Genomic DNA, 18,947 nt, shown 5'->3' with positions numbered 1-18,947 from the left:
AATTCAGCACCGCCTTCCTAACCTGCAATCTTCTTCCCGACCTCTCCGCCCTCACCCCAGTCTGACCTATCACCCTCACCTTGACCTCTTTCCACCTATCACGTTTCTGACACCCCTCCCCCTAGTCCCTCCTCCCTACCTTTGATCTTAGCCTGCTGGACAAACTTTCCTCATTCCTGAAGAAGGGCTTATGCCCGAAACGTCGATTCTCCTGTTCCCTGGATGCTGCCTGACCTGCTGCGCTTTTCCAGCAACACATTTTCACCTACTGAAACCAGCTTGCCATCCAAAGGATGTTTGCTTTTAACACAAATACTTCCTAGGGGTGCAGTCATGGCTGTGAGATTGGTGAGGAACATAGAGAGGGGTGCATGTGAGAGATTACGCTGATCGCCAATGGAGGTGAGTGTTATTCCCATAAGAGTTTGGGATGCTGACCAACCTAAGGAAACTAGGGGATGCGAAAAGCTATATCAGCAACAGAATAACCCTGATGCAACTACCATTCACCCGTGTCAGAATCATTAAAAAGTATGGATCTCAGGGGAATCCCTCCTTTGGATTGGATGGGAATATGGGCACAGACCCAGCAGCCAGAGCGGTTGACCTTTTGTGGATAAAGGTATGTCATATGAAGAAAAGTGTTGAAATGCAATTCCCTTTTGTTAGAAGCCACTAGGCTGTCCACAGGGCCCCAGTCAAATATACTTAGTGAAAGAAAGATAAAAAAAAAAAGACTGTGGTGAAAGGCAGAATGATCAGGCTGAGCCATTCATGGATGAAGGCTGAAGATGTGTTGCTGCCGGAGGCTTCTGGTGTTCCTCCAGGGGGGACGCTCTTTTGCTTTGTGTCCTGTGCGTCCATGCGGCTTCCTCTTGACCTTGACTGCTGAACGGGTGACCAGCAGGACTAGGAATGGGCCTTTCCACCTTGGCTCCAATATGCCCTGTTCCTAATTCTTAGGCTTGGCGTACCTGTGAATGTAAACTTTGAAGAGTTTTGGATAACAGATGCTAATATTTCCCACTTGTCCAACACTATAGTGGCAGCTGCGTCAGTCACTGGGTTGGTTTTGAATCATCTACTAAATACATCTACTATTATTAGACAATATTTGTAACAATGGGTGTGAAGTGATTCGATAAAAGCAAGTTGTGGACAAATGAAAAATAGCCCACCAGGAAAGGAAGTGGTTAACAAACACAGAGTATCCCTCTGATAGCATGCGTCTCATTTGTTTATAAATGTAACACGCTCCAGCTCTTTTCCTAGCTGTTTTCTGAAAATCTGGGTGCCACCAAGTTTGTAATAGAGTATTAACCATTCCCTCTTTGCCCAAGTGTGTACAAATATCCACATAATCAACTAAAATAAGCAAAGAAGGAACACAAGCCTGTCCAGTCTGGCTCACCCACATTTTGGTTTGAGTATCAAGGGAGTACCCTATTTGAGGCCATAGTTTGTGCTCTTCAGCCGGGGACTTCCCCAGGTCTGGCATGTCTGTCCCCATATTGTCTCTATCTAGGTTTTGCTGGGGACCCAATGGGACCACATGTTTGGGGTGTAAGGCTACCTGCTTGGCAGCAGCATCTATCTGTTCACTTCTTTGGAGACTGTATCAGTTGCCTCAGCGTGAGCCGAACATCTTGATAACTGCCAGATAGATTGGACAAAAGAGCATTACTACTGGCTGCCCCGTGGAGGTTAAATCCTCCATGTTCCCATAAGGCTCTGTAATCATGGGTCACACCAAAAGCACAACAAAGAGTCAGTGCATTTTAACAGATATTCCTTTTGCGAGGATGCAAGCATGTCGATCCCCGCGTTAGCTCCAAGGTAACATTAAAGGCACATCACTCCCCAGTAGCTACATTTCCGCGGTTAAAGCAAGGGCAGCCATTTGTCCCTGGGGGGATTTTGCTTTCTTGTTCCCAGTCCTGAAGGTGTAATACTGGGGCCTGCCTGTCCCCATTTCCAGGGTCCCCTTGGGAAAGGGTTGCTCAGCAGTGGTCGCTGGGAGGGCATCTGAGGTAGGTTCCACCCCCAGTGGGTGTCCTGGTCCCAATCAACCCTGTCAGGACTGGCACACGGCGTTTGGGTTCGCGGAGGTGCTGGATATAATCGGTTTTACCTGTAACTTGCTTTGTGGTTCAGTCTGGTTCTGACCATCCCAATAGAAAACTACCGCTCACCTCATTTGTGACTGGAAATTCCTGGACTCGTTCATATTGTTTGTCCAGATTATGTTAGTGACACCAGGAGGAAGACATTGCAAAAGCACAGGGTTAAACAAAGGTGAATCAGCTTCTCGTTCATTTTTTCAAATGTAGGGTGAATACCCCTTCCGTCAGACTGATGGCCACTTATTTCAGTCTAATAACACAAGCCATTCGTATTCAGGCTACTCCCAGAATTTTGCTGCGTTTATATCTCTATCATCCTTTGAACATATTGAGCAAATTGGACTAGTTTGTTCTTGTGATCAGGGGCATGCTTCATTACTCTGATTCCTGGGATGTACCCTGGGTTAGGATGGCTCAGGCCGCTCATCACCATGATATCAGCAATGAAGACTGGACGCTTCATTTTCAAAATGAAGAAAAGGTTTGTAATAAGGGGGTCTGCTGGGGACAATCACAAGGTATTTGGGGCTCAGCAGATATCCAGGAATAAAATCTCCATCCTCATCCCTATCAGTGCCATCCCCGTCCTCAAATAGGGTCAGTTTGCCAGACAAAGGCTCGGTATTCTGAGTAGAATCTGTTCTTTATTTGAGAGAGTTGTTGCTTTAACCCTGTTGGTATTTTCCTCAGCCTTAGTGACCTTACACTGTTTCTCATGTTCCCTTTGTGTTTTTATCTACCCATTCACAGTCAGCTTTGAACATCTCCCAGCTTTTGCAAGTTCCATCTGCTATACATACCTCTATCCCCCAATCATGTGCAGAATTCCTTCAACTGGCCAGTCAGGTATCTTTCCATTCTTTAATTAGCAATGAATTAATGCAGCCACGCTTCGAATTAACCATGAGGCAATGAGACAGGTCACTGACAATGTGTAAAGGAAGAAAACCAAGCGATCCTGACAATTAATTCTGATTTTGTGATTCAGGGCTAATACAATTGATTATTAAAAAATAACAGAGGTAATTTAGAGGTGGAAACTGAACAAGTGACTAAGACATTTTAAAAGTCATCAATATAAACTGGAAATTCATTCATTTAAATTCAGTATTTAAAATATAAAATGTACACAGTTTCCAACTCTGAAATCCATTATAATTACTGGTTCTAGTCCCTTAATTTTAATTCCAGAATAGGTTCCTTAAGTGGTTCTGACCAATCATTGCTCATTTACAATGCTATAGGCTGTGAAGTGACTACAGCAGCATTAAAAGGTCTTCTCTACTCACATGGTATCAAAATACTTCTAATGCACAAATAATGGCCAAATCTAAAGATGCAGATATTTACAATAGGATATTAATTTTGTTACATGATTTATCACAACATAATATTGAACTGAAACTTCAATTCTCAGTGAGAGAGGGAAACTGATATCGAATAAGGCTATGACTGGCACTCAATCACCAATGAGATGCAGTAGTCTTAAAATTAAGTGGAAACAAACAAGTCTGAAACAAAGATTAAATCGGTTTGTTGCATTTTCTAAAAATAATACTGTTGGTTTGGGATATTTTGGATCGATCTTCATACTTCCGGTTTTACAATATTTAACTAAATTAAATAAAGTTCATGCAATTCCTCCACTCAATGAGCAAATGTTAAAGTCTGAAATGATTTTCCTCAATGTTAGATTTAGATTATAATTAAAAATTGAGCAGAGACCTGTTGTCATCCTGGAATAGAATGATTCTGCACCTGAGGCCCAGGTTTAATGCTACTGCTTTACTTCCTTTAGTCAATCCTTTCATTAGTCCAACACATAGAAGTGAGAGGGATGAAAATGATCTTTGGCAGGAGCATGACATAATGGGGAATTTGAGAGCAAGTTTATACTGATATCAAATAATGCAGATTCATTTTAAAAAGATTGTAATGTCAGCTTCCTCCATATTGTGAGAAACAAAGCTCACTCACTTCAATAATTTCAGTCCGAGACAAGATCTGAATCAGTAGTGTCATTTATTTTACCCTTGCAAGAAGGTGCGATGTCCACTGTCTACAAGGCAGGGACACACACACACCGAATTCAACGAATACACGATATTTATGTAATTTGGTTTCTTTTTTTTATCCCATTGCTCCTCCCCGTTTACATCTCCCACCTCTCTAAGACCAGCGCCCATTACTCCTGTCTATCTCTTGCCTTATCCGGCCTTATCTGTGACAAAATGCTTATTTCTGGCCTCACAAGGCCGTTTGACCACATCCTGCTGTGGCCCATTGTTAGGTATTATTTACTCCCTCCATCTGTGCTTTCCCCAACCATACTGATCCTTATGACCTTCTAATTGGGGTTTGTTCCTGTGTTTCTGTAAAAGTGGGAAACAGATGCTTATAACTACTGCTTGTGCAAGCATATCTGGCTTAACCTACATCCTCACAGCACCTTATCTATTTGTCTGTAACATCTATCATTGTTTTGCAGTCACGTTTCATTCTTGCATACAATTTTAGCTAATACATAAACAATTATGTATTTCCTCCACATAGTTTGCATTCTAGTTGACTCAGCTCTTAGTTGAAACAATTACACACTGTGTGAGTTCATTTACCTTGCATAAGTAATTATAATTGCAGAAGTAACACTACTTTACCTATATTCCACAATATTAAACTGATTTGAAATTAAATAAGATTGGCTTTCATGTAAGCATAAAAAGTGATTAGTTAGAAATTGACAGTAGGGCAGTCATGGCCTGTAAGAAGAATGCGGGGGGGGGGATGGGTTAATATTTAATTTCATAATCACTGATGGTTCCTTAATCTTAAAAGAAATCATCTTAAATTCCCAAAATGCAAATCAAATTCAAAACAGTCTCAGATCTCGAGCTCCAGGGAACAAAACACAAACCTTCAATCACCAACAAACAAATGTGCATTCAAACCGAATCACAAAGGGTTAAACTTTCTACAAGCTGCAGGGAATCAGGGTTGAGTCAGTCTTTCTTTCTCTCTCTCTCTCTCTCTCTCTCTCGCACCCACACAAACATTTTTCAACTTTTGTCATATCTCAGTTTTTAGCTTTTCTTTAATTCTTGCTTATAAGGGTAATGAGGCACTCACATTCTAGAACAATCAAAGTTTGGGAGTTCAGCCTCATAAATCCTGGCTGTGACATATAGCTGCTTAACCAAGTGGGCAAAATCTAAATACCTCTCAGCCGTTCCATTTGCAATTCTAACAATATTTTCAAGGCAAGCCGTTCGTGCCTTTGCATTAGTCCACAACCCAGGGGAAATACAGCAGAGTCTTTAATAGTTGCCCAATGTGTTCCATTTGCCAAATTCATTAAAGACTGTACATCCTGAAGCAAGCAACTATAATTACTGCAGATTTGTACTAGCCAATTAAAAATAATGTTGGGCATTCGAATGGATTGGGGGCATCTTGAAGTATGACGTGGATCTCGGAATGGGTCCAGGGCTTATCAAATGGGGTTTCACCTGTCAATACCCTGGGGCAAGCAAATTCTTTATTACTAATTTTGTAAAGCGTGAGATGCTCTCAGCATCACTTTCCGTCTGGACACTAGGACCCTGTTGTGTACTCACTAGTATCTTGTGGCCGAGTAGCGAGAATTATAACAGCATTTCTAACAGCATTGTGTCCCTGGCCAGATTTTCTTTTTTTTTGGATGCAACAAAAGCAGCATTCACCCTCTATATTTCATCTCTCAAACAATATCAGCCAGTGACCTGGCAGGACCAGGGTATTTCCTACCTTACTCTTGATTCGAACATATTTACCATGGCACTACTGTGTTGAGACAATAGCCAGATGTGGGCCACCCTGCTCAGTGAGACAAGATTTACTTGTCCCCAGGGACAGCCCTTCTCTTGCATTTAGAGTTCAGCAATCCCACTACCCTGGAAGCAAACAAACAAGAAGCAAAGAACAAACACCAAAACAAATAGAACAAAACCTCGCAGACAAACAAGACAAAGCAGCAAAGCAAGACAAGCCAAGCCAAAAACAAATACAACAGAGAAGCAGAGACAGATACCAGAACTTGGGATCCCAGCGTACAACTCAAGGTGAACGCCACCGAATTAATCACAAAGTCCGTGCGGTCTCCTTCAACCCAATCTTGTCTCAGCGTCTCACAACAGTCCATAGCTACAAGGGAACCCAGTTCCCTACTCACGCTTGTTGGCTCAGAGGAGGAACGGCTACAAACTGCCAGGGGGACTTTGGAGAAGTTTCCAAACGCAACCTTCCTTGCTGCAGCACATTGCTAGCAGCTCAAGGTGTCATGTCAGATCCTGAAGGATCAAAACTAAAACTACCAGTCTCCGTCGTCACAGCCCAAACCTACCCACTCCATCTTGTGCCTGAGGGAAACACCACCAGTGATGAAAACAACTCTCCCGTCTTATCGCTGACTCAGGGAGGAAACCTCATCTCCTGTCTTGTCCCAAAAAAAACAAACCTGCTGACACAGGGAGGTTGTGCAAAATCGAGAAAAGTCCAGGAAACCTCATGAAGTAAAATAGGTTCTGCAGGCTACGCCAAATGTTGGGGATTAAATGAATGATGCAGTGGATGACTCCCTCATAACGGTCAAATTTAGGGGAACAATATATCGCACCATACAAACCTTGAGTTATTATCTGTTTGTTCGTGGGCTCACGGGGAGAGAGAAGTTGACCTAATGGTCACAACTCACTCCGACGAGATACAGAGAGTTGCGTGATTGCATAGGTTATAGTATAATTGCAGTATATTGAGCAGGTTAGGCACATTGCCCAGTCACTAGCCTCAGTCAAGGAGTGTCTGGACAGTGTTGGTTAGGAGCTGATAAACAGTATACAATAGGTTCTTGTAAAAGAAAAGCATTCCCATCCTGGGAAAGTATTCATTTATCAGGCATGAGTACACTGCAAGGCCAACCACCTCACTGAGCCTGGAAAATTATCAGTTTAGCAAGCAGACACTAATATGAGAATCAAAAATGGCTTCCAGGCTTTTAACATATGACAAAATGGCTGCTTCAGATCTAACAAATCTCCCACATGCACTAATAATATCCAGCTCAGACGATTCATTCTTCCTTTAATTCTGAACACTGCTTTAGAGGTAGGACATATCACAAAGTCATTTAACTTTGAAGAGCTATGTGAGCACAGGTTTATGTGCCTCACCTGTTGTATATCCTTTGTTTTGTGTATGCAGAAGTCCTTCTGTTCAAAAAAAAAATTGAAATTATCTTTACTAAAAACAAAATGGACTGTGAATATCCAAGTGTGTATTTTGGTGGAGATATTTTAATCTCCTGGGCTTTAGATTTTTTATTTGTAGGAGAGTAAGTATAAGTATTTTTTAAACAAACTGCATTGTTCCGTTTCTGGAAATCACTAATTAACAAGTTTTTTTTCCCTCTTTTGTGAATGAACCTTAGATTTTATAATTGAAATGATCATTTTGCTGTTAAAAGACAGCCTTTGCCTGAGCAAAAAGCTAAGAAAAGTGTCTGGGTGTGTACTGATTCTCTAACCTATTATTTTACAAGTAATTTAGAATAAATATTGGGAGATTATTAATAAATGACCAGGGCTTCATTCTGCCGCACAAGCATTGATATTATGATTCCTTAAACATTTTTAAGCAGGGTAGCCCAGGGTTAACTTTGCTATTTGTTTAGATTAGATTTCCTACAGCATGGAAACAGGCCCTTCGGCTCAACCAGTCCACACCGACCCTTCGGGGAGTAACCCACCCAAACCCATTTCCCTCTGACTAATACACCTAACACTATGGGCAATTTAGCATAGCCAATTCACCTGACCTGCACATCTTTGGACTGTGGGAGGAAACCAGAACACCCAGAGGAAACACAGAAACAGGGAGAATGTGCAAACTCCACACAGACAGTTGTCCGAGGCTGGAATCGAATCTGGTGCTGTGAGGCAGCAGTGCTAATCACTGAGCCACCGTGCCACCCCAAATAACCCAAGAAATCAGGTCCCATTAACAGTGGGGGAGGGGCGTTAGGTTCCTAATCATCATTTGTTCCATACTCGCGAGCTTTAACAGGACATCAATGTAAAATCATAGGTGTATAGTGGAATATTCCCAGAGTATGTTAGCTGGGTTGACTTCCAAGTTTTAAACAAACAAAATTTATTTACAAAATTTCAGAATGAAACACACAGAACAGAAAACAGAATATCTCTCTAAACCTGACTTAATGATGCTATTCCGAAAATACTTACAATGCATCCCTTAGCAAAAACAGTAAAAAATGGCATAGGCAACTTGGTTTGAAATCAGAAGGGCAGAGAGAAGGCTTCCAGTTTCCCCTGTGACTCTTACTCAGCTCACCCCTGAACTGAATTGAACTACACAACTAGAGAGCTGGCCACGCCCCATGACTATACCAATCTTTCAAAAGACCTTTCAAGCTTTTGGTTTGAAGCACTACCTTTTAGGCTAAGCAACAAAGCCCCAATGAACCATTCAAACTCCAGACACAATGGAGCCTGGCCAATTACCCTCTCTCTGGCACAAAAAAACCTCAAGGGCAAAGTAACCTTGTACAAGACCAATATGTGACACCTCCCCCCTGAAAAAAGCCATCAATCACGAAAGATGGCTTCGTTTTTCAAAACCCTAAAAAAAAATTGGTTAGTAGTTTAAATACTCATATACATTAACTAACTATAAACATGCAAACATGCACAATTACATTTGGATTCTGTCTGTGGTTCTCCCACCATCGAACACCTCTTTTTCTCACTTGAGTCTCAACAATGCATCGGTGATCATATTTTCTCAAGCAGCCACATGCACAATTTTCAAATTGAATGGCTGTAATAGCAATCCCCATCCAAACAGTCTGGCACTTTTGTCCTTAAATTTCTCCACAAAGGTCAATGGGTTATGATCAGTATATACAATTGTCTCAGAAGCATTGCTGGTAATCTCAGCACAGAAATGTTGTAGTACCAACACCAAGCTTAAAGTATCTTTGAGAGTTTTGAGAAGATTTGTAGCTCAGGTTTAGGTTCTGGATGTGGGTTTGCTCGTTGAGCTGGAAGATTCATTTCCAGATATTTTATCACCCTGCTAGGTAACATCTTCAGTAGGCCTCCAGGTGAAGCAGTGCTGCTGATTCCTGCTTTCCATTTATATGTTTGTGTTTTTTTGGGGTGGCGATGTCATTTCTTGTTCTTTTTCTCAGGGGTAGTAAATGGGGTCTAACTCAATGTGTTTGTTGATAGAGTTCAGATTGGAATGCCATGCTTCTAGGAATTCTCGTGCGTGTCTGTTTGGCTTGTCCTCGGGTGAATGTGTTGACCCAATCAAAATGGTGTCCTTCCTTATCTGTATGTAAGGATACGAGTGAGAGAGGGTCACGTCATTTTGTGGCTAGTTGATATTCATGTATCCTGGTGGCTAGTTTTCTGCCTGTTTGTCCAATGTAGTGTTTGTTACAGTCCTCACACAATATTTTGTAAATTACATGAGTTTTGCTTGTTGTTTGTGCAGGGTCTTTCAAGTTTATTAGCTGCAGGAGCACAGCACTGACACTCAGATTGCTGGCATCAATAGCCACCTTGAAAGGCTTTGTGTAATCTGGTGTGGCTAATACTGGGGCAGTGGTTAACACAGTTTATAGGCTGTCAACCACCTTCTGACACTCCACTGTCCACTGAAACCACTTGCCCTTTTTTAACAATTCGGTGATTGGAGCAGCCGTTCTGCTAAAGTGCAGTACAAAATTTCGGTAATATCCACTCAATCCCAGGAGTCGTAGTACAGCTCTTTTTGTCAATGGTGTGGGAGATTCCCTAATTACTTTCATTTTCGCATCCTGTGGGGCCATTTGTCCATGTCCAGTAACATGGTCCAGGAAGGTGACTTGGACTTTGGCAAATTCACTTTTTGCTACAATCATTTTAGCTGTGCTATTACAGAATAGAACAGCCTCTGGAAATCTCATTGATACATCCATTATTGTTAACAAATACTGATTCTCACTTTTTGTTTGGGGTAGGTGACCTATGCAATCAATTAAGACTCTTGTAAAAGGTTCCTCATATGCAGGAATATGTATTAAAGGTGCATATTTTATTATCACCTGCGGTTTTCCTATTACCTGACATGTATGACATGTCTGGCAAAATTCAACTACGTCCTTGTGCAGTTCAGGCCAGTAAAATGTCTTTGTTTAGCCTGTGTTTTCCTCACTCTGAAATGACCTCCTAATGGTAGCTCATGCATCAGTTGCAACACCACCCTTCTATACCCGACTGGCAATACAATTTGATGAATCTCTACCCATTTCTCGTCTTGAATATGTGATGGTCTCCATTTCCTCATTAAGATATCATTTTTCAGGTAATAACACACAGGAATACATTCAAATTCTTTCTATGTGTATGCCTTTTGATCCAACTGTTTTAAATGTTCATCTTTCTGCTGCAAATCGATGCCTTTTTACAGAGCTAACGATATTTGCATGATCATTTATTTGCTCCTGTTTTATCTCAGTTAACTGATCAAGCACACTTTTTTCTAATGCCACTTTAGCTTCCTTATCTGTACACTTTGATCTCTTCTGCTTCAACTGGTGACTCTGTGCCCTCGTTACTGCGCAATCAAGGAAGATTCCCAAGCTTCAGTTACTTGAGTCTCCACTGGTTTTTCAACTATAGTAGGCAATACACCTACCAATGAATAGCTATATCATTCACAAGGACAAATTATATTCCTGGAGCTGAGAGTTTGTCCAGTACTCCTACCACCAATTCTCCTCTCTTCTCTGGACACTCTCGCCTCATTTTACATAATTGAGTGATTTTGACTCACCATGAATTCCTGTTACCAGTACCTTTTCTGGCAATAATTCTTCAGGAGTACATATCTCCTTATCCTTCAGCATCACAGACTGAGAGGATCCTGTGTCCCTTAATGTTGTAACCTCTTAACCTGCCACTCCTGGCCTGTGTGAATAAACTTTACCATTGCAGTTGTATTCTTTAAGCAGATCTAGCACTTCCTCCTTAACCAAGCTGTGATCAGCTTGTGCACTCTGATGCAGCTTTCTAGCTTCCACTATGCTTTCTGTCACCATTCCAACAAAACTTCTACACTTATCCTGCTTTCCCCCGTATGGCTTTCTTGTGCTTTTCCTAGCCAACCAACACTGATTTCATGTGGCCTACATTATTGCAATGAAACCTCTGGAGATTTTTACTTTTTGTTCCCCTCAAGGGTTTCCTTTTCACCCTGTGGTAAGTTCTCCTTATGATCTTCAACGAAATCTACTTTTCCTTTCCCTTAAATATTGAGCTACTGCTGAAATCATCTCATCTTTCCTCATATTAGGAGGTAAATTTGACTCCAGCTTCTCTATTGATTCCCACAGCTTGGTCTTATTTGCCTTTTGTAAAACTCCCAAGGTCACTTCTTCCACCTCCAGAAACTCCTTGGTGACTGAAAGAGCTATTGCTCTCTGAGTGCTGTTTAAACCAACCAAATCAACAACTGAAATAAAAGACACTAACACCTACCACTCGCTATTTAAATCCTGCAAAGAGCCCCCAATCTGTTATGGACTAGGCCAGGCCCCTCAAAATATTTTGAAGCAGGTAGCCCAGACCACAACTTTGCTGTTTGTTTAACTAGGTGTATAGGGGATATTCCTGGAGTAAATCAGCTGGGTTGACTGCCAAGTTTTAAACAAACAAAATTTATTTCCAAAATTATGGCATGAAACACAAAGAACAGAAAACAGAATACCTGATAGATTATCCTCTCCAATGGATAATGATGCTGTTCCGAAAATACTTGCAACAGTCATAATACACACATCCCTTTGTACAAATAGTAAAAAATGGCACAGGCAACTTATAGTTCAAAATCAGATGGACAGAGGGAAGAATTCTAGTTTCCCCCGTGGCTTTTACTCTACTCAGTCCTGAACTGAATTAAACTGCACAGCTGGAGAGCTGGCCATGCCCCCAAGATTATACCAGTTCTTCAAAAGCTTTCAAGCTTTTGGTCTGAAGCACTACCTGTTAGGGTAAACAACAAGGTCCCAATGAACCATTCAAACTTCAGACATTATGGAGCCTGGTGAATTACCTCTCTAACAAAAAAAAACCCAAGGGCAAAGTAACCTTGTACAAGACCAACATTGTGACATTTGTAGGCCTACACCATAAATAAATATTCTCGGCAAGTCTTCAATTGTCGTCATTTGTGCATGTACTCATTGTAGTTGTTTCATAGACAATTTATAGCAAGATCTTGAAATGTTTAACTAAATGATGGTTTGTAATTATGGTTTGATAGAAATAAATGATCTTATGGAATGCTGTATATTCCATCTAAAATCACAAACTTTATCAGAATCACTTAACAGAATCATCAACAGTAAATTCAAAGGACATTCCAACATATTCTTTTTTGAACAAAAAAAAAAGGTTGTTAGCAGGAACCTGAATCTGAGGGATTCTGGTAGACTGAAGCAGAATAGGTCTCTGATTTTTGAACTAACTGTGAACCCATTGAGATGGGCAAAAAAAAGTAAAGGAGAAAAATAAGATTATTCCAAAAGGAGGATAGATTAAGCATGCAACGTACCAAAGTTGTATAACACAGAAACATGTGTAAAGCTGCAGGAGATTCAAGTATGAACAGTTTCAAGCAGGCATTTGGATAGAGGACAACAACAATACATCATGGTCAAATTATTGTTTGGTTCCCCTAAAATATCAAAGAAAAATCTTGAAATGAGAAAAATATAACACCATCAAATAACTGTTCGAGAGTTGAAAAAATGCACAATATATTGAAATTCTTCATTTTGCACTCACAAGGACATTGGCAAGAATACCACTGTAAAGGGTAAAAACATTTTATACTTTTATAAGAAGAGAGTGTTGATTGACAGAGGTAATAACATGGAGGATGCAACAGTTGAATGTTTGAGAGTTAACTTTTGAACTTGGTTTAAGTTTAAACTGGGCAGATTGTCTGTGATTGGTTAAGACCCTCAGGAATTAAATCAGAAAATAGGCATTTCTGCTTAAGTCGAAACAGCCACAATATGTGTACTGTTATTCCTGCTTGCAAAGAATATAGCTCTTTGCATTTCTTATGTTGCTTCCTATACATGTAAGTATGCCACATTGCAAACCTGACTGAACATTCTACATTGGTTGTCAATGTCATTCCTGGGCACATAGGATATTGATATGCTTTCCTTTGTTGGTCAGAGTATTGAGTACGGGAGTTGGGAGGTCATTTTGCGGCTGTACAGGACATTGGTTAGGCCACTTTTGGAATATTGTGTGTAATTCTGGTCTCCTTTCTATCGGAAAGATGTTGTGAAACTTAGAACATCGAACATAGAACATAGAACAGTACAGCACAGAACAGGCCCTTCGGCCCATGATGTTGTGCCGAACATTTGTCCAAGCTTAAGCACCTATCCATGTACCTATCTAATTGCTGCTTAAAGGTCACCAATGATTCTGACTCTGCCACTCCCACAGGTAGCGCATTCCATGCCCCCACCACTCGCTGAGTAAAGAACCTACCCCTGACATCCCCCCTATACCTTCCACCCTTCACCTTAAATTTATGTCCCCTTGTAACACTCTGTTGTACGCAGGGAAAAAGTCTCTGACTGTCTACTCTATCTATTCCCCTGATCATCTTATAAACCTCTATCAAGTCACCCCTCATCCTTCGCCGTTCCAATGAGAAAAGGCTTAGCACTCTCAACCTATCCTCGTACTACCTATTCTCCATTCCAGGCAACATCCTGGTAAATCTCTTCTGCACCCCTTCCAAAGCTTCCACATCTTTCCTAAAATGAGGTGATCAGAACTGCACACAGTACTCCAAATGTGGCCTTACCAAGGTCCTATACATCTGCAACATCACCTCACGACTCTTGAATTCAATCCTTCTGCAAATGAACGCTAATACACCATAGGCCTTCTTACAAGCTCTATCCACCTGAGTGGCAACTTTCAAAGATCTATGAACATCGACCCCAAGATCCCTCTGCTTCTCCACCTTACTAAGAACCCTACCGTTAACCCTGTATTCCGCATTCTTATTTGTCCTTCCAAAATGGACAACCTCACACTTGACAGGGTTGAACTCCATCTGCCACTCCTCAGCCTAGCTCTGCATCATATCTAAGTCCCTTTGCAGCCGACAACAACCCTTGAAACTTGAAAGGGTTCAGAAAGGATTTACAATGATGTTGCCAGGGTTGGAAGATTTGAGCTATAGGGAGAGACTGAATAGGCTGAGGCTGTTTTCCCTGGAGTGTCGAAGGCTGAAGGGTGATCTTATAGTAGTTTACAAAATCATGAGGGGGATGGATAGGATAAATAGACAAAGTCTCTTCTCAGGAGTCGGGGAGTCTAGAACTAGAGGACATAGGTTTAGGGTGAGAGGGGAAAGATATAAAAGAGACCTACGGGGCAACTTTTTCACGGACTGGGTGGTACATGCATGGAATAAGATGCCAGAGGAAGTGGTGGAGGCTGGTACGATTGCAACATTTAGAAGGCATCTGGATGGTTATATGATTGGAAGGATTTGGAGGGATATGGACCAGCTACTGGCAGGTGGGACTAGATTGCGTTGAGAGATCTGGTCGGCATGAACAAGTTGGACCGAAGGGTCTGTTTCTGTGCTGTGCATATCTATGACTCTATAATTATTTCATTGCAAATACTACAGGTGCCAACCCTTTATCAAAATGCTCTGGACCAGCCAGTTTTCAGAATTCAGAATTTCTTGAATTTCAGAATAAGTGACAGTTTGATGGTGAAATTTTTAAAAATCTTACCAAATAGCAGAAAACCAGGCCCTGAAACAGAATTGAGGTCTGCCAGTGCTGGGCCAATCCTCCCACATATTGCATCTAAGTGAACTGCATCAAGTAGGTGTGGAGTTGGGTTAAAAGTTTGTACACCAAACAATCTTATTAGTGAGAAAAAAAAAACTTCATGAAATAAACATTCAGATTTCGGAGCGTTTTGGATTTGGGGATTTCTGATAAAAGATTTTGTGTTTTTATTTTCCCAGACTTCTCACCATAATCCATGTTGTTCCAGAGTTAGGACAATTCTTTTTGTCATGGTCACCAGGTCATGAACAGTCAAAGTGATGGACATGTTGCTGTGTGACACGCATGCAATATGTGCCAGTAGTTTACTCAGCAAACACTTTGAATACATTTCAACTAAACGACCATGTCTTGAACTCTAGATAGAATAGTCCTCGGTCATATCAAGGAGGACTGTCATCAGTCAGGAGGTCACAGTCCAGCCAGTCTGAGGCAGTGCCTGTTATCAGTTCAGGAGCTTGGACACCACTCAGTTAGCCATATGAGGCAGTCAGGCTCAGGCTTTCTATGTCACTACAGTCCAGGGAAGGGGGTCATGGTCAGTTCTTCACATGCAGGGTCCCACCAGTCTGGTGATTAGAGATAAGTCCTTTGGGGAGCTGCATATGAAGAGCAGTCAGGGGCCTGATCATCCATCAGTCAGCTGTCTTTCCAGCTTGGTTTGTGGGAGGGCCATGGTAAGTCCAGGAGGTCTGTTCACTGAAAATCAATGCAGGTTATCAGGGAAGGTCACAGTGGTGGTTGAGTGCAAGTTAGTGAGGCAGCATACAAAGGTGGCATACATAATTTCTCTCCCTCTCTCTTTAATTTTCGCTCTCACTCTTGCTCTCGCTCTAAGTGAAAGCATGATATCTCATTGTACAACCTTCTTCCTTCACAATGATTTGATTTTTTGATATTTTCAGATGACTCATTTGTTTGGACACATTATGAAATAATGGAAAGTGTTCCCATGTGTTTTCATGGTATATGGTTACTTCCCTTTTATTGCTTTGCCCAAGGCTTAGACTTGCTGTAAACCAACCTCCTGATGTCTGTGTTCTCAAAGCAGTGTATTACCATTTTATATCACCCAGCCTTTATGTTACTTGTTTGATACATTTTGAAAGCTTATGTAGCTCAGTATCACTGAGGGGAATAGATATACTTTGAGAATATAATTTAAGCCAATTTTGTCTGCATTTGTTGTATTTTTACATTACTTTTGTTTTACAACATCGATACTCTTACAGGTTGATATATTCTCACCATTCTTCAGGGTTACTGGATTCAAGGCATTTGACAGACCTGACAAGCTATATTTGCAACCAGCTCTACATTCTAACCTACACTGCTCAGTTAAGAAGCATTGTCTCTTGGAGCAGAGTGAGTGCCAAGTTGATATCTTTGTCACTCAATACAGATATATAGCAACAGACATTTCAGACTATAGGACTATAGTGCAACAGTACAAAACAGCAATACTCTTTCAGCATAGATAACTGATTACTTTCTTATCCACTCCTCACTCCTTGAACAATCTCATCCTTTTCCCAGAGTCAATAAATGATTACAGTAACTGAATTGAAACTATCAGAAATATAGATGTGCGAGGGACACAAACAACAATTCCTTAACACCACTTGCTCTGGGGACAAACTCCAATAATACAGATTAATTCTAAAAGACATTTTGAGTTTTTGTTTGGGTCTTTGATTTTCTGGATTAAATAATACCATTTGGAATATGTGATTTAATTTGGATGTGGAACTCAATTTCCAGCTCTCGTAAAGCATGAACATGCTCAGATAAAGATAAATTAAGATTTTTAGTAAGATAAAGATAAATTAAGATTTTTAGTAAGAAAAATTACACTGGGCAATGGGCACTGGCATCTTAATATGTCACAATGATTTTTTTTGTTACTGCAAATTCTTGTCACTAGAGTTGGAGTTCTGCACATTTTCAGTTTTATCATCATTTAAGCTCTCTGACATCATAACCCAGCAACCTCCTTACAGCCCTCCAGGACTGATGTAGTAAAATAACTCCCTGCAATATTAATTAGTTCCAGCAGAGTCAGTCAGAACACCAAATTAGAATATTACCTATTTCAATAAAGAAGGAGTGATTAGAAGTAACCAGATATTTTGTGAAGAAAATGAGTTTTAAGAAGAATCAAGAGGATGGACTGAAAGCATACACAACAATGGTAGGTGTGTGAGGGAGTGGGGGTGTTATATAAAAACAAAAACTGAAAATATTATAAATTCAGTAAGTCTGGCAGCATTTGTGGAGAGTGGGCCTAAGTTATATTTTAAATCCAGTGTGATCTTTTTCAGAGAACAAGAAAAAGAGTTAGCTCAGTGTTAGCTCTGTTAATAAAGTTTATGCTGGCATTTCAGACTGACTGACTAATTTCCACTAATGGAGTATCATTCAACATTGCCTCCAACTCAAATCATCTGCTGGAACACTCCCTCCATGCCTTGGTTCACTCTAGACTCAGCTAACTCACTGCACTCCTGACTGGTTATCCTATGTGCTCTCTGTAAATTGATGCCATTTTAAAACTCTTCTGCCCATATTTTTAACTTACAGTAAATTGCATTCCCTTCTCACCCCTTTAGTCACTGACCTATGTTGATCTCTGTTGAAACAGTGTCTTGGTTTTAAAGTTCTTATCCTTGCTTTTAAATTTTTCAATGGTTTTGTCCCCTGTTTCTCTGTCCAGCCTCCCTACCCTCAAAGATGTCTCCTCTGCATCTGACCCTTTGTGTAACTCTGAGTTTAATTGCTCCACTATTGATGGCTGTGCCTTCAGTTGCCTCGACCTTGAGCCCTGGAAAACATACCTTACACCTAAGTTTGTAAGTTGGCTCGCTGAGCTTGAAGGTTTGTTTTTGTCGCCATATTAGGTAACATCAGCAATGAGAGTCTCCAGTGAAGACTGTTGGTATGTCCTGCCTCTCTACTTGTAGGTCTTGGTTTCTTAAGGTGGGTGATGTCATTTCCAGTTCTTTTTTTTTCAAGCAAAGGTAGATGGGATCTAAATTGATGTGTTTATTGATGGAGTTCTGGTTAGAATGCCATGCCTCTGAGAATTCTTGTGTGTGTCTATGTTTCACCTTCTCAAAAATTGCTAATACCTGACACTTCTCCACTGCCTTTTCCCTCTCTTTGAAACATAACTTTTTAAACCCAAGCTTTGGATAATTTAACCTCATCTCCTTGTGTGGCACAATGTCACACATTTGGTTTTACGTTTGCTTATGTAAAGCACCTTTATTATTTCATTAAGGGCACTGTATAAATAAGCTGTTGTCATACTAGGGACATCAGAACGGAAGAAGTGAAGGAGGTAAGGATGACGAAAATCAGGCTGTTTCTTTTTTTAGTACAAGAGATGCAGAAATCACCTGGCATTCCAGTGATGTACAGTGTATTTGTCATAATCTGATTCATTGAGGATTAGAAATCAAAGTTCATAGCAACCTCCATTTCATTACATCCCAAATGCAACAATTCCAGAAAACTCTTTTTGAATCACTGTCCCCCTTAGTCCAAGAACTCCCCACCAACATTCGGGACACCACTCACGCCCTCCACCTCCTCCATGAGTTTCGCTTCCCCGGTCCCCAACGCCTTATCTTCACCATGGACATCCAGTCCCTGTACACATCAATCCCCCATCACGAAGGACTCAAAGCCCTCCGCTTCTTCCTTTCCCACCATACCAACCAGTACCCTTCCACTGACACCCTCCTTCGACTGACTGAACTGGTCCTCACCCTGAACAACTTCTCTTTCTAATCCTCCCACTTCCTCCAAACCAAAGGAGTAGCCATGGGCACCCACATGGGCCCCAGCTATGCCTGCCTCTTCGTAGGATATGTGGAACA

General features: G+C 41.0%; 1 protein-coding gene and 1 long non-coding RNA gene across 2 annotated transcripts in view; one reads left to right on the top strand and one right to left on the bottom strand.

Annotated features, from left to right (window-relative positions):
- Positions 1–8,476, bottom strand: part of LOC122558267 — a 19,774-nt gene extending 11,298 nt beyond the window's left edge. Inside the window, exon 1 of the long non-coding RNA XR_006314086.1 lies at positions 8,399–8,476. This is a non-coding gene — a long non-coding RNA (uncharacterized LOC122558267). The remainder of the gene's footprint in view (positions 1–8,398) is intronic.
- Positions 1–18,947, top strand: part of cdh13 (cadherin 13, H-cadherin (heart)) — a 1,069,860-nt gene that overhangs the window by 101,185 nt on the left and 949,728 nt on the right. The gene's annotated exons all lie outside the window — the stretch shown is intronic.

The sequence above is a fragment of the Chiloscyllium plagiosum genome, chromosome 17 (genome assembly GCF_004010195.1).
Source record: "Chiloscyllium plagiosum isolate BGI_BamShark_2017 chromosome 17, ASM401019v2, whole genome shotgun sequence".
NCBI classification, from domain to species: Eukaryota; Metazoa; Chordata; class Chondrichthyes; order Orectolobiformes; family Hemiscylliidae; genus Chiloscyllium; species Chiloscyllium plagiosum.
Note: the sequence above shows the minus strand (reverse complement) of the source record. Positions and strands in the feature narration are given on the sequence as shown.